Below are 6000 nucleotides of genomic sequence, written 5' to 3' on the forward strand. Positions count from 1 at the left end.
ACTCTAGCATGCGAATACATCATATCAATGTCAATATCACATAATATATAAAGGTATTTTGGGAAATCACCGTTCGGGCGCTGACTGATCGTACACACATCTCTTGCTCTGCGTTTTTCAAAAATCCTTTACTCTTTTTGAAAATACATCTCAAATCCTCAGTTTGAGTTCAAATACGCCCGAAGGTGTACTCGAATCCCTCAAACCAAGGCTTTGATACCAACTTGTAACACCGTGAATTTCAAAATAATTTTTCGCAATAAAAAAAACATTTCTCATTTAATTTCATAAAAACATTAAGTTTCAAATTTCCAATCTGTATCATACAAATCCCAAGATCACATAAATATATCAAAAGTCCCCTGTGTGTGTACAGATCAAGCCGGCGCCTTCCCACGGTCATCGCTAGTACCTGAAACAACAACACTAACACTGTAAGCACGAAGCTTAGTGAGTTCCCCAAAATACCACACATAAAACACATATTAGCCACTCGAGGCTATAACTCTATGGGTCCGTGCACCCAACTCTATGAACCCTCAGGTTCTAACTCTAGGAACCTTCCGGTTCCAACTCTGTAATCATGCACAACATAAATCACACAGAAATAATGCAGTACCACACATAATATACATACACCAACACATAGCTCTGGGTACCTACTCAAGGTAAAGTATAGTGAGAAGACTCACCTCACGTATCTCGGTATCTCACGAATTCTGGAAATCCCTCGTGCTCGATCCCCCGAGCTCTAATCCTCCTATAACATCACATGACTCTAATTAACACTTTTTATCTCTACAGTTGACTATCCCTAAGAAGTCAACACAGGTTAACTCTGGTCAACGGTCAACGGTCAACTTGACCGGACTCGGCGAGTGCACAGGGGCAACTCAGCGAGTCTAGACGCGTTCGTCAACTCCCTAGGATTCCCTTCTTACTCGTCGAGTGCTTCCCCCGACTCGACGAGTTCCACCTGGGAGAGTCGTGGGGCCACCCCGACTCAACTCACCGAGTTTCAAGAACAACTCGGCGAGTCCCCGCTCGACTCAGTCCACCTGTCGACCCTCTCTAACTCGTCCTGACTCACTGAGTCAACCATAACTCGGTCAGGACTACACACTGGGTGTCCTCAAGGACAATCTTCAAGCGACTCGTCGAGTCTGTTCATCGGACTCGGCGAGTCCAAGCCATGCACCAGCTAAAACTGGCTTTTGCGGTCAGATCCGTTCCATCCATTCATAGATCTGGCCTTCCCAAGCTTATTTGTCACGTGAAGTCTCAGTCTTGGTTGCCATGCAATGCGTACAAGGCTTATTTTGGGGGAAACAACCTCTAATATGACCACCTTAGCTTCTAACTAAAAAGGATGGACATAAAGCTAGTCATATGGGGTCTCCTGGACCTGCTAAGGCCCAGATCTAGGTTCCATATCTCCATGGAACCTTTCATACTTCCAATTTAAGCCAAGAAATGCAAGAAGAAACCCTAGATTTGACACATCAACACAAAACACGAAGTTTGGCTCTGAAAGTTACCTCAAGAAGACTCCCTTGAAGAATTAGCAACAGATCCAAGCTCCCCAACTCCTCAAGTTTGATCCTCTCCCTCCTTTCTTGCAATATCACACAAAACGGTGAACAAATGGCCTCAAAATACACTCACAAGGGCTCACAGTCGTATAGGGCTCTTAGGGTTCAAGGTGGCCGCAAATGAGGGCCATAAGGTCCTTTAAATAGGGCTTAGGACCGAGAAATTAGGGTTTCATTAAACAGCGCAGACTCGCCGAGTCCATATCCTGGACTCGCCGAGTCCAGGCGAATCCCGCGTCCAGAATCGCGACCCTACTCGGCGAGTCTGAGCTCCAACTCGCCGAGTCCCCTCTCAAAACACAAAAATAATCAAATCAATAAAGATACCTGGAATTCCGGGCTGTTACACTGTTGTATCCTAAAATCTAAAGTTTAGTCCTTAACTTTCAAAAACCTCACAGATGGTACTTATGGTTTCAAAACTTTTAATGATTGGTCCTTATTACTCACTCCGTCATCTTCGTCCGTTAATTGAAGGGCATTTTCTTCATTTCACTACTTCAGGGACCATTTATGAAGTTTTTCATTATTTAAACAAAAAAAAGAAAAAATAAAATATAATTATTTAATAAAAAGATCCACGCCTTTCTCCAACAGCCTACCATACTATCTTCCATTTTCACAAAGAATTACAAGCACCACAAAACTTACCAGGGAAGATGAAGTTCTTATTGTTGTATTTCTTTTGCTCAAGAAGCCAGACACTCCATCAACCCTCATTACGTACATTTTCACCTCATTGATCTGTCCCCATTTGTCACACCCCCAAACCAGGATGGCTAAAACGTCTGGGGGTGGATGACTTTCATGAACAATATCACAACATAATGTACAATAGTGATCAAAGAAAACACAACCATCCTAAATATAATTAAGAACATTACATTGTTACCATATATTGTATGCTTCAACACCAATTACATTATGATGACAATAATAAATAGTATGACGCCATAACTTCCCATCCTCAAAAGCCTTGTGGTTACCTTTTTAACGATTCCCTGAGACACAAGTAGTTTTCAAAAGTGTCAACAATTAAGTTGGTGAGTTCATAAGAGTTTTATATGTCAAAAATCTATAACTTTTCCTTGTAGAATGATACTGTACGTTCCCAGAAAATCCAATATTTTCTTAAAAATGAGATGTAGTCTTAAAAACCCTAAGACCAAAAATGTATAAGTATTTCTATACTTCAAATAATATTATGTAGTTTTATTCTTATATAAAACCATTAGAACGCATGTTACTCTGTAAACCGAAGTTTGCAACTTTCTTAACGTATTCCCAGAGGACCTTACGGGAGTACCGCTCGTGCGACAAGTCAAGTTCAGAATCGATTTGATTTCTGGAGCCACCCCCAAATAGCCAAATCACCGTAACGACTAGCCCCAGTAGAAATGCAGTCAACTGAACGAACTGCTGAGTAAAGAATTCATCCAACCAAGCTTCTCACCTTGGGGAGCACCAGTCTTGTTCATAAAGAAGAAAGACGGATCATTCTATATGTGCATTAACTATCGGGAGTTGAACAAACTCACCATCAACAACCGATATCCCCTGCCCCGAATTGATGATCTGTTCGACCAACTCTTGGGATCGAGCTACTTTTCGAAAATCGATCTAAGGTCGGGATACCATCAACTCAGAATCCAAGAGCAAGATATTCCTAAGACGACGTTTAGGACTCGTTAACACCATTACAAGTTCGTTGTGATGCCCTTCGAATTGACTAATTCAACCGCGGTGTTCATGGATCTAATGAACCGCGTATGCCGACCTTACCTATATAAATTCGCGATAGTGTTCATAGATGAACCGCGTATGCCGACCTTACCTATATATAGTCAACATCTGTGACAAGTCTTAGAGACACTAAGGGCGGAAAAGCTATATGCAAAATTTCAGAATGTGAATTTTGGATTCGAAAGGTGGACTTTTTAGGGCACGTGGTCAGCAAAGAAGGGATACATGTGGATCCCTAAAAAATCAAAGCATTTCAAAACTGGGAAGCGCTGAGGACACCGCCAGAAATCCACCAATTTTGGGCCTTGCTGGCTACTATCGAAGGTTCATAAAGAACTTTTCCAAAATCACAAAGCCACTTACTACCTTAACCCAGAAAGGGGTGAGCTTCAACTGGGAGGATAAATAAGAAACTGCCTTCCGGACGCTAAATAAAGCGTTATGAAGTGCTCCGATCTTGTCTCTTTTATAAGGAACGGAAGGCTTTGTGGTCTATTGCGATGCAACCAAGCAAGGTCTAGGTTGTGTACTCATGCAACGAGGTCATCTACACTACACACGAACTTGAATTAGGCGCAATAGTGTTTTCGTTAAAGATCTGGAGACACTACCTCTATGGTACAAAGTGTATGATCTTCACTGACCATAAGAGTCTCCAACAGATCCTCAATCAAAAAGTGCTCAATATGAGGCAACGACGATGGATAGAGTTACTAAATGATTACGAATGAAAAATTCGTTATCATCTGGTCAAGGCCAACGTGGTAGCAGAGGCTCTAAGTCGAAAGGAGTACTCGTACCGCCGAGTAAAATCATTAACAATGACTATCCATTCACATCTTCCCACCCGGATCCAAGAGGCGCAACTCGAAGCTTTGAAACCTGAGAATGTCGCAAGTGAAGCCTTGCAAGGAATGGATAAAAACGCTGAGGTCAAGGGTGACCGAGCTCGTTATCACATGGATCGAATTTGGACACCAAGATTTGGCGGGTACAGAGACATTATCATGAACGAAGCTTACAAGACCAAGTACTTCGTCCATCCCAGGTCAAACAAGATGTATCTAGTACTCAAGAAACTATATTGGTGGCCTAACATGAAGGAGGAAATCATGACTTGTGTGGGCAAGTGTTCGACTTACGCTAAGGTCAAAGTAGAGTATCAAAAGCCCTCGGATTTGAAACAAAAACCGGATATACCTGCGTAGAAGTGGGAGTGGATAACCATGGACTTCCTAACTAAATTTACCAACACATATGGTGGTCATGACACCATATGGGTAATGGTCGATAGGTTAACCAAATCCACGCACTTACTGCCAGTGAAGGAGACAGAAAAATTGAAGAAACTAACAAGGACGTACAACAAGGAGCTTATACAATTACATGGTGTGACAATATCCATTGTCTCCAATAGAGATAACAAGTTTACCTCACAGTTTTGGCTGTCACTACAAAAGTCCTTGGGAACGAAACTCGACATGAGTAAAGGCTATCACCCACCAACCGATGGGCAAAGCGAGAGAACTATTTAAACCCCAGAGGACATGTTGAGAGCTTGTGTGATAGACTTCGGTAAAGCATGGGATACCCATTTACCACTCCTCAAGTTCTCATACAACCACAATTATCACTCTAGCATTAAAGTTGCTTCATTTGAAGCCGTCTATAGGTGCAAGTGCAGATCACCTTTACGCTAGGCTGAGGTGGGTGACACTCAACTAGCTAAAGGACAAGTGCGTAACAACACTCTTACCATCCCTGAGATAATACAGGAAACGACGGAGAGGATTGGTCAGATCCGTGAACGACTAAAGATATCTCGGGAGCGACAAAAGAGTTATGCGGATAAACAACGCAAACCCTTGGAATTCCATGTTGTTGATCGCGTTTTTTTGAAAGTCTCACCCTGGAAGGGAATGATTCGTTTTGGAAAACATAGGAAACTAAATCCATGGTACATAAGGCCATTCGAGATCCTTTCCAAGATCGGCCCAGTAGCCTACAGACTTTGGCTACCACAGGAACTCAAAAATGTGCACCCTACTTTCCATGTGTCCAAGTTAAAGAGGTGTCTGTCCGATGAGACTATTTTCATTACACTTGACGAGATCGAGGTTCACGAGAGTCTCCACTTCATCGAGGAACCTATGGAAATCATGGACAGGGAAGTCAAGAGAACGAAGAAAAGTCGCATACCAATAGTAAAGGTCTGTTGGAACGCCAAGCGAGGACCTGAATTCACCTGGGAAGACGAGGATCAAATGAAACAGAAATACCCACATATTTTCCCTGGCTCGTGAGAATCCACTCAAAGTGCTAATTTCGGGACGAAATTCCTTCTAATGGGGGATGACGTGACAACTGTCAGTTTTGGTAAAAAAAAAGTCAACAAAAGTCAACCAAGTCAACTCAATTCCTATTAGGATTTTAGGAGAAATGTGATATTTCCTAATTTTTCTAATTTACTATTGACAAATTGTAATCCAAAGTACCTCTCTAATTGCCAATTATTAAATATAAACCCTAATTAGGGTTAGTAATGTAACAACTCCATAATTAAATTATATATTATTTGGGTATAAATAATATTCATAACACAATGTAGTGGAGTTCACAAACATTATACTACATGACAAATTCACAACTATGGGTTAACAACAAC

This window comes from Lactuca serriola, chromosome 9, assembly GCF_051521515.1.
Source record: "Lactuca serriola cultivar US96UC23 chromosome 9, Lser_US96UC23_V15, whole genome shotgun sequence".
In the NCBI taxonomy this organism is placed as follows: domain Eukaryota; kingdom Viridiplantae; phylum Streptophyta; class Magnoliopsida; order Asterales; family Asteraceae; genus Lactuca; species Lactuca serriola.